Raw genomic sequence first — 11,244 nt, forward strand, 5'->3', positions numbered from 1 at the left:
TAATTGGCAAAATTTAGCGTAATTTTGTAACGATATTTCACACTTAGACACTTATTTCTATAGAATCGTTATTTTGATTCGAAGTTTTCGGTGGCCACTGTAATTATTGTAGATTTCATTTAGGAATGTTCAGAGTATAAAATACTTGAACGCGTTAGGATGGCATGGGATTTTTCGTAACACCCTGCATTGTTGCATTTGTTCTGATTATAGCAACCTAGTTTTTAGTTGGTCAGTTCAGTAGATGGATTTTTATAACAAGAAGTTAAAATAATACAGTGCCAAGTATATTCGTCATAAACTTCAATAAATAATTTGTTATAATTCAAATTTATAATTTACTGAAATATCACTATTTTAAACTATTGTTCCTTTTTTAATCGTTATGACTACGAATTACTGAAATTAAACTGTATTTCACAGGTAAGCTTAATGGTTTCTCTAAATACGAATTTCGTGTAATATAACGAATTCGGAAAAGATTAAATACAAGTCACGCGTCGACTTAGTCTCTCCACCTCGAACGTAATAATTGATAATAAAGTACGTTACATTGTATATTAAGTACGCTACAATTCTGTAAACACTTTTGGCTTAACCTTTTATGACCATTGTTACTAAATTGTATTATCGTGGCTTTCTGAGTATAAGTAATAATATATATTTTAATATATGTTTCTCGAGGAATTGTTAAATAATGAATAATGAAAAAGTCTTTCGTATAATTTAGGCAATAAATATCAGTCATGAAAGGTTAAATCAATTAATTTCAATAATGTTCCGCGCAAGCGTATGTTATTCCCTGATTACAATTAATTTCTTATAAAGAAACACCCCTTTCGATTGTGCCACGAATCACACCATATCAATTACAATTTCTATATCATACTAAGTATACATATGATCGATGACACTAATTACAAAATGTTTCTCTCGTGTGTCATTGTCATTAATCTCTTACCAGGTTGTATATAACGAACGATTGAATAACGTATTTGAATACCAGAGCTAGTGCCGCTCCAGCAGAAAAAAAAGAATGCATGCGAGTCGACAAAAAGAAAACAGTTGATTAATGAAAGTTGCTATTGCATGTTAATGGCTGAACATTTATAAAGCGCTTCCGCGCAAATTGTGCAATTCACAAGATTGTATGTAAAAGGGCGTGAAAAGATGTTACAAGAAACGAGTTGTTAACTGTCAACCTGACCCCAAGCTCATCAATTACATAGTAATTTGCAGTGAAATTTTCAGCGAATACATACATCCGACATGAAGGCATTTTTTTCAACCGTTCATCGATTTAATGTTCGTACGAGTAAAAACACAGGTGACGAGTGCTCTGATTCACTCCATGTCGGAGCAGATCGCATAGTAATATTTAAATTCAACATAAATCCAGAATTCTCTCCAACGGTGAGGTTATGAAATACACGATATGCATTTTGCAATATTTGGCTTTTTCCTTTCAAACCATTCACTTCTTCGACTAGTTCCACCTTACTTATGCCCGTATATGTATTTTTCGTCTTTTAACTTAAATTTTGAATCTGTGAACCTCCTATACAATACTGTGACTTATGTATAATATAAAATATTATTATATAAACTACATTATTTTATTGCAAATCTTATAGTTATAATAATATTCTGCCGTAATCTATGATTTCTGTTTTTCATAATTTATATTTTTGTTACTTTTTTAAAAATTGATTGCATTTATTTCCTAGTTTGAATTCAGTGTATGTGTACGAACAAAGATATGCACTATAGCATAACAGGTAAGTGACGAACGAAAACTGAAATACTTTTCCAATATTATACAAGCTGAATGAAAATTTAACCCCTGCTTTGCATGATACAAGAATATATAATCTTTTATTACGGTACGTTCACATAATTAAATTTTAATAGCGAACTCAGAGTTATTAACAAGGGCAAAATTTGTATGTGGGACTGTAATCACCGTTGATCGTAGATGGTTAATATGACCAAATTTTTCCATATGTACCGCTATACAAAAAGTAATACGTAACAAACAACTATTAATTTTTCTATATGAATTTGATTGATTTAAAGAGGCATTCTCATGTAGCGGATACAAAACTGACTCTTTTGCATAAATCAATAGTACAATCTATCAAAAATGTACGCCGAACATTTTTTAATAACAATTTTTCACTTTATGGCTCAGAAATAGCGAACGAAATTTTTACAACAAACTTGAAGCTTTAAATACCTTGAAACCTTACTGAAAACTTTAAACGCGTTTTTTTCTCGATCACATGATTTTTAAATTATCGGGCGGAATAAATCAAAAACTGATCGGTTAATTGACTTAAACTAAAAGTTACTTTCTTCGTTACAACTTTGTTCAGGAATTAAACCCAAAATTAAAATTCTTTTATTTATAGGTGATGCCAGGTAATTTCTGACAAGAAAACCTTTTATCTTTCTTTCCATAAAAACAAGTTAAACGACGCTTTTAAATTGAAATTGTATATTAGAAAAACAAAATTTGCTTACAAACGCTAGAATTTGTTTTAATTTTCAAATTTCTCATTTAAAATATGTTCAATTCCAGTTTAAATTAAAGTTTAAGACCAATTTTGATTTATTTGGTTGGCTCACTATTTAATAAGAGGTAACAAACTCTCAACTATACAAATCTATATCTATACAAGTTGAAAGAAAAACATTTAATGTTCACGTTGCTGTGACTATACTTTGCGAAGCCATTTTTCAAAATGGTAAAGCTAATTCGATGAATACATGTTTTGCATTCATAAATAATACTTTTGTAGGTAATGCGCATCTTTTTATACTTTAGGTTGATGTTCTTGAAAATCTTATCTTTGTCCATTCCAAATTGATTCTTTGATAGATCATATTCACCTTTTTGAAAATAAAATGAGACTTTTTAACAATGGCATGAAATTCACTTATTTGTAATAAATAGTTATAAAATTAATATTAAATTTAGATCGTGTGAGTAAAAGTATGATTAAATCCTATAAAAGAATTAATTTGATTTGCAGGAACCTGAAGAAAATTAGATATTAATACGGAGTAAAAAGAAGTGAATATTATGTACGAAGGGATTAATTTGTGCGCGATACTTGTGCATAGCTAATAAAATCTTCTGTAATATTATCTTTGTATCTCGTATAAATAAAACGTTCAAAAATATTTAAAATAATACTTGTTACAAGTTAATACTTGTTTTTTTTAAGAAAAATAAGATGACCTTAAAATAACCTTGAAAACGCTTACGCGTTAAGAAAACTAATAGTGCCATTTGTCTCCCCATTCGAAATGCTAAAATACATGTATATACCAACTTATATCCAGTTTCTCGCTATAGAAGTAAAATTACATTAACATACCATTCGTATAATTTATAGAGAAGTCTTAATTTGTCCTTAAGAACGTAACACATGTATCTTCTTGTCCAGCGATGTTAGTGCCAACTTAACCCTCTTAGTACCGAACACTGATATATCGTTGTTGGCTACTGTTTGTAAAAATATTGTTTTTTTTTTATATTTTTATTAAACAACAATTTAATTTCTTATTTCTTCTCTCTTTTTCAATTTGGTGATGACCAGATTTTTTTAAATTCCTGCAATTTCTTTCCGAAACATTATGAAACTATGCCAAATGAGTTTTGTACATTTCGCTCGGGCACACACGACTTTATTGCCCTATAGCAATATAGATCACATCAAATAAAATAATTAATTTTAACGACAAGAAATAGAAAAGTAACGCGTCAATCAGCGATACTTTGCTACGGAATCATGGAACTTATCGGCCTGGAAATTATAAAAGCTTGAGTCATTTCAAGTATGTATCCCGAATGGAACATTCAGCCGCGGAGCCTTTTTCCGCAATCTGGTCACCAGCAGCGCATCCTTAGAATTCCAAGAAAAATATTTCAGGTTTCGATATCTCCCCGGTAGCTTCTCGGTTCAGCGAACTCTTTCCGTCGGACTGCGCTAGGTCAGAGAAATACGTCGTTCTAAACTTACTCGCACTCAAGACAAGATTGCCTCTTTCCCATCGGAAACGTCCACTTCTGCTGGTCGCTTGGACAAACTGGCCCCCACAACGAACGGGTTCCACCGAAATCCAGGTAGCCGGAGATTGAAGTTCTAGGAGGACACCATCCGCGCGCAAACTACCTACGTGCCGTACTCGCGGCCCTACTGTACATAAGGGAGGCCAAGGGAATGCACGGCAAGTACTTCGTCGCTCCAACAGATTGGACGTCGCTCCATCGATCCTCGTTGATTCTCCAGGAACTCTATTTATACGTCGACAGACACGGAACACTTCCAGACCAGATTCCTCTGTGTCAATTTTGTCTTTCCCTTTTCGTGTCTGCTTACACCATCGGCGAATGCGTCTATACACGCAGTGCCTATTCTTTTAAAGAGAAATGCAGGCACAGGATGTCCATTTGAAAACTTTGAATCTAAATATCTCGAAAACTAGACATTTCCGGGAGAAATATTAAATACAACAGTTACTCGATTAAGAGGGGAAATACAAATCTGATAAGAAAATGTTTCGCACAAAAGTTTATTCTTTTTTTGTGTGTAATGAAAATCAATAAATAAAAATATATTTTTTCATGTATAGAAACATAGATATCTTCCAGATAAGTTTCAAAGGGGTACAAAAATAAATAAATGAAATAGTTGTATCTTCCCTTTTAATCGAGTAACTATTGTATTTAACATTGTTCCTGAAAATGTGTCCTTTTTGAGATATTTAGATTTAAAGTTTTCAAGTGAACACCCTGCACTTGCAATTTAATGTTTTCATTTAGAATTTAGAAGTAGAAACAATCAACAATGTGGTGACCTTAAAAATTTTGCACCTGAAGTCGTTTTAACTCTAAATTCAAAATATTTTTTTATTCCCATGGTATTTCCACTTTATATGGCTTGGCACATTTTGAGAAATACGGTTTCAACTACTTTTCAAATATAAACAAATTTGACAATATAAGAATTATTGTAGAATGTCATACAACAACTGTTAATGGCATCTCAGGGTTTCCACTCGAGTACAAAGAAGTTAATCCTTCTGTAGACAATATTCATCTTTCTGCAAATAAAATGAATTCTTCCGTAGATCACATTCACTTTCCTGCAAATAAAATTAATCCTTATGCAGATCATGCTCACATTAGCAAATAAAATTAACCTTCTTTTGAGGTCTTACTCAACTTTCTATTATTCAAATTCATCTTGTCACGTATTAAATTTGCTTATTCCTATTCATTCAATTATATTTTATGCACGCTTTTGTTGAAATTGTGTTCGAGTATATTAAATTCTTGATTTGTGTGCTCGCAATGTCAAATATTATGTCACTGTAAGGACAAACTGTTTCAATATCTTGAAACACAATGAAATTGCCCGGATTCGAACTTTCATTACTCGAATACCTCAATACTCCCCTTGTTGAAACATTCTGTCCGCATATCGTGTGTTTGCATACAATCAGTATAGTAAGGAAGATGTGCAATGAAGTTACGTCACAAGTGCTACGGTATGTGATATTGCACAATCGCAAGCTAATTGCAGGCAAGTAAATGAACATTCTACAATACTATTTCATGCGTTCCCGTCGCACTACTGCACATCCTTGGATTGTATATTTTCTGTAAATTAGTTTTCGAGTATAACTGTTTGCTTACAGTGTGTCTGAATTATTTGAGATTGATTAAGTATGTTGTAAGATATTAGTATCGGTGAGTGTTCTTTCGGAATGATTATTACAGAATCTACAGGTTGTCAGATGAAACATACAAATTCTTCATGTACACCTCTATCCATAAGTATGTGGACAGTCATTATTTCGGATGTATATTCAGTAGTATTTAATAGTTTTAATTGAATGGTCTAATAATTTAAGTGCTTTAAGTAATTATTAATTTATATTAAGGTGCGCGCGATCGTTTATCGAGGTTTCTTTTTCATGGTAATGCATGATTAAAGTAGTAACTGTCTACATACTTATGGACGAAAGTATATGTAAAGAATTTGTGTGTTTTATCTGACAACTTGTAGATTCTGTAATATTCATTACGAAAAAAACTCATCCAAACTAATATCTTACAACATATTTAAAGAATATATTTCACCAATAACGTATTCATGTACATATTCGTCAATCATGTATTACCACGGATAATTGCAAACTAAATGGAAGAATACTTCTTCGATTATAAAGAAAAAGTTGATAGTTGGAATGCCAAAATTAGTGAAAGAAATTGTAAGAGCAATCGGCGAAAAGCAAATTTAATTGGTGTTTTGCTATTATTAATGAAATATTAAACACGTTGTTGGTGAAATATATTCCTTAATAAGTATAAAGTCAATACAAAAAATTTAATAATTGTCATTAATGGTTTCAGAACCTGTTTTAGATAAGTATCTTAATTAAGGATGTGTACACATATTACGTTTACGATTTACAATAAAGAATGTGTCATATATTTTTACTTTTAAGATATTATCGTTTAAAGTTCTGATCGTTAATTGTTCATATTAATTATTTTATTATCTGCTTTTTTATTTTTCTGAAAATATATAATTTATTTTTACGATTGCTCCTCCAATGAGGCAACTTGAAATGTGATTCTAGAGATACTCAGCTTCGCATGAACATTCATCATGAGTGAGTATTTTACCTAATTAAATAAGTGCGTTAATAACAAGGTAACTTTAATAGAAATATTTGAATGAAAAGGGTGCTTGAGATACATCAAAAAATATAAATGTAAAAATAAGAAGAAATTGGGTTCGGTTTGGATTCTAGTTTCGACCAAAAATTTCCAAAGCATTAACCCACAAAAAATCTCTAAAACAATTGATTCACCTAAAACAGCATTCCGGAGATATTAATTCAAAATCATTGATTATACTACAAAGCACTCAAAAGTTGTTAATGTAGTCTTCAAAGGGATCTTTATGTGTTTCTATATCTTAAATGTTTTTGGGAAGAAATTTCACTTATTTTTGCTGTTATTATTAAAATTTTTGCAACTGTTGTGTTGAAAGTCATTAATTATAGACAATGTAGCATACGTACGTATCTTTTTCTTACTTATTATTATTATCTTCTTACTTATTATTTTAATAGTCTATTGCGAAATATTTTCTAAAATAAATGCACAGGGTGTCATGTAACTGGTGGTACAAAAAATAAGTCGTAAAAAAGAATAACATTTTCTCGTTTAAGGCTCCGTTTTCTAGAAACCTCATTTGAAAGGTGCGCATAGTTCGCGTGGCTTGTAGTATAGTGAGAAGTAGAATTGCTGTCAAGACCAGGCGCGCCACTTGATTGCTATCCAATAGTATTATTTTTCAACCTAATTTTTCTTGAAAACGGAGCCTTTAATGAAAAAAATGTTATTCTTGTTTCAGCTTATGTTTGCATATCCGCTTGCACTACGATTTTTTTTCAGAATTGCGTCGTTTATCACTTTTCGTTCTTAATAAATTCCTTTTTGAAACGAGAGGATTTTTGTTTTCTGATTGCATTCTTTTACTTTAATTCACAGATTTTGATGACAGGAGATTCAAATTTTGTTTCGATTTAATAAAAATTATTGGCAAATTTATTAAGTTATATATAAAATCATCGACACGAGTCTGACACGTTATTATAGTGCAAGGGTATATGGAATCATCCCCTTGTAAATTGTACCACCAGTTGCATGACAATCTCTGTAACGCATCTGAACAATGTTGCCTTATTTATTTAAAGATGAGTACACAGATAAATCACTAACTTAAATCACTTGAATCACTTGAATCACTAAATGAATCAGTTTTCTAATTTGTTTTATAATTCTGTTCTTCATTTTATGTAAATAAGAATGTCGAAGTTAGAAACTAGACAATATCAATGACGAAATCAATATAGCTCTACGCTATATACAGTAGAGACTCTCTTATCCGAACATTTATTATTATAATACTCTGGTATCCAAGTGTTCTATTATCTAATTATTGTATTAAATACAGTATCACCTAGTGGAGAGCTTTAATGAAATGTTTACATAATAGAATGTTTTTGTATCAGGTTATTGCAAAAATGAATCCTGGGGTAAGAGAGTCTCTGCTGTACGAGCAAATCTTTCCAAATGCTCTGATCTTTTGTATCTCGATGTAAGATGTTGCGTCATCTCTTCATAAAAAATATAATAATTTAGCACAGGTTAATTACAAATAGAAACGATTTTAGGAAGAAAGAATAGTGTACAGAACGTTTAGAGTGATTTTAAAACAACTTAACTCACAAACTTCGAGTATTGAATGCTGAATACTAACGAAATTCATGGTCCACAATGGTACAAAGGGTGAAATATGAAACGTAATAATGTTAAAAATATGTATTGAATTCGCAATTCAGTCTTTATTGAGTAAGTACCTTCCCATGTTGCGGTATGTTGTTTCAAAATTTCTCAACCTAAATATCAGCTCTTATTATATTTTTGAATCTGTTGGTTCCAAATTTGACAGTTTTAACAGCTACGTTATATATTCTCCAGTCACTTAGCATGAAAAATATGAAAACCAGAGAAAAGTATCCCTGTCGGAGGATCGATTACTCCTACACTTAAAGTTAATATCTGAATATCTCAATTTACATGCTTGAGGACTCATTTTACGCGCACGATGACTCTTAACAATTGGGCAATCGTTAAAATTGATTATACACAGCTTTAAAAGAATGAATCGCCATTAATGTTTCAGAGAATTTTTGTTGCAGGAAGGTTACACGGCTAGTTCATCCGCTTTACGTGAGACAGTGCCGCGTCTCCTGTTAATTTTTGTTGTCTTCCTTTTCCTTGAGTTTTGTTGCAATACCTTAGGATGTAGCATCTTGATCTGCATACAACAACAAAGGGCTACTATATATTTCACGGCTCGAGGCAGTTGGTTACGTACTATTACTTGCGGTATGTCGAGTTATACGGAAAAGTTTCGAAAACTTGTTAGCTTGTGTCTACTTGTGCTGACGTTTCGCTAGAGTGAGCTCATGATCATCCTTGGCGCAGCTATTTTGATTTCCAACGATATTATTTTAGGATTTTAGTTATCTACATCCACAACAAACGGCTCCGTTTGTGAAAATATTCGAATATGTTTAAGAAAATTCTGAATAAATATAGATTTAGTTTGTAAGAGAAGGGGGTGACTGAGCTGGACAAGCAGACTATCGAATGTAGCGTGTGGACGAAAAGGGTCGAGTAAAAGTAGTTGGATGCGATTTCTAAGAGGTTGACGACGATAGGAGTTCACAGCTAGCGCGGTGCGACACACAGATGAAAATTGCTGTACGCGTATGTGAATATTTTAGTGTGAGTGATTTTGAGTCTGTGCACCGAAAGTTGGAAATGCGATAGAATGTAAGTGCTCGAGTACGTAAGTGCTTTAGACTTCAGACGGAAGTCTAGAGAGTTTAAATAAAGACTGACTAAGCAAGGACAAATACACATTTTATGTACATATATTCATCAATACCATTTTATTGGAAATGCGGGTTTAATAGAATTTACTTTAGAAATAATTGGCAGAGATTTGGGTTCCCTCGTATCACAAAACTGTTATACTTAGGCCCCACGAGTACAAGCATTTTTACAATGTATGCCTTTCCTAAATTTCTTTCAAACGATTCTAAAAACATTGATTTGTTTTTCTCCTGAACAACAAGTCTACTGTAGGTAATATGCGAAGATATACCAATAAATTACTTAAATTATTATCTATTAGGGTTTCTAATGTCCCACCGATTAATTTTCTTTTTTGTACTCGTTATTTCCAGCTACAGCAAGCTTAGAGGAAGCCTTCCAATAATTTTTCACACAAAGTATTGCCATGAACCCTTAACACAGTCTTCTTTCTTTCCTCGTGGAAGTTATTTAGAATTAGGTAGGATGAGATCGCAGTTTATTTTTGTCCGATTTGGCATACTTTTTGATGTGGTCTCGTACATAATTTATGTTTAGATTTATGTGTAGACTTTAATTTGTGAAAAACCATGATACAGCTGTAATTGCTGGAAGTGTTGTGAAAGCGTTAATTTATTTCTATATTAGATTTCTTTCACCTACCCCGTAGCTGAATTCCATTCAGTCAGATGTAGATATTATTGCTGTTTTGTATAATAGAAGTTTATTGATTTATTGACTAGCGATGGCGGAGATCTATGCCTGGATAGCCAGACCATTTTTTATAATTTGATATCCATTAGTTACCTTTGATTGTAAGGTTGGATTTCCAGGTTAATCTTTCATCTAAGTGCATACCTAGCATTTAGCCTCATTTATCGCGTGCATACATTCATTCCGGAGTGTGGCCGAAATATTTGCTGTATGCTCGATTCGTCGATTAATGAAAATAACTTGTGTCCATTTATTTGTATTTAACTTTATTTTCCATTTTTGGATCTAGGATCCGACTTCCTATTGTTAGGTTTGTCTTCAGTAATTCAGTAGCTTGGAATGATCCTTTTTGTATTGTCTGAAGGGTTGTGTCGTCTGCGACTGTTGTTAATTGAACTCCATTTACTTCACGGATGTCGACAAGGTTTAGTACCGATCCCAATACGTTGCCTTGGGAGACACCTGCTGGTATGTTTTTTATCCTGAAGTAGCTGTTATTGCGTTTAACTCCAAAAGTGTCGTCGATAAAGGTAGAATTTAAACAGTTTGTAGTAGTGATATGATAGATGAGTCTTGCGTTTATATAACAATTCCGTACGGCATACTCAATCAAATGCTTGGTTGACATCAATGAAAGTTGCCCCACCGATTACTGCGTTCAACGTTCACATAACAATTAGAACACTTTCTCGGTGGCCATATAAAAACCAAAAATTACATATTTACTTGTTTCTGTAATATATTATCATATTATGGTTTACAGTATATTGTCATATTATGGAAGTGTCATCACGTGTACTTTTATTTGAAACCTGTGATTTCTAAATTAATTCAAGCGTCTTAAAAGATAGTTATTGTTAAAAAGACTAATATTGGTGACCTTCGATAATTAAGCAAAATGTAATCCAAAATTAAACTCACTTAAGAGAGACAAGTCGACGATTACTACTAGATAAGGAACACTGAGCACAATTGTGAATAATACACATAATTGTAAATAATACGCATAAATTGTAAGCAATGGTATCGTATTCATAACACGCTGTAAGTAGTTTTGT

The sequence above is a fragment of the Augochlora pura genome, chromosome 4 (genome assembly GCF_028453695.1).
Source record: "Augochlora pura isolate Apur16 chromosome 4, APUR_v2.2.1, whole genome shotgun sequence".
Lineage (NCBI taxonomy): Eukaryota > Metazoa > Arthropoda > Insecta > Hymenoptera > Halictidae > Augochlora > Augochlora pura.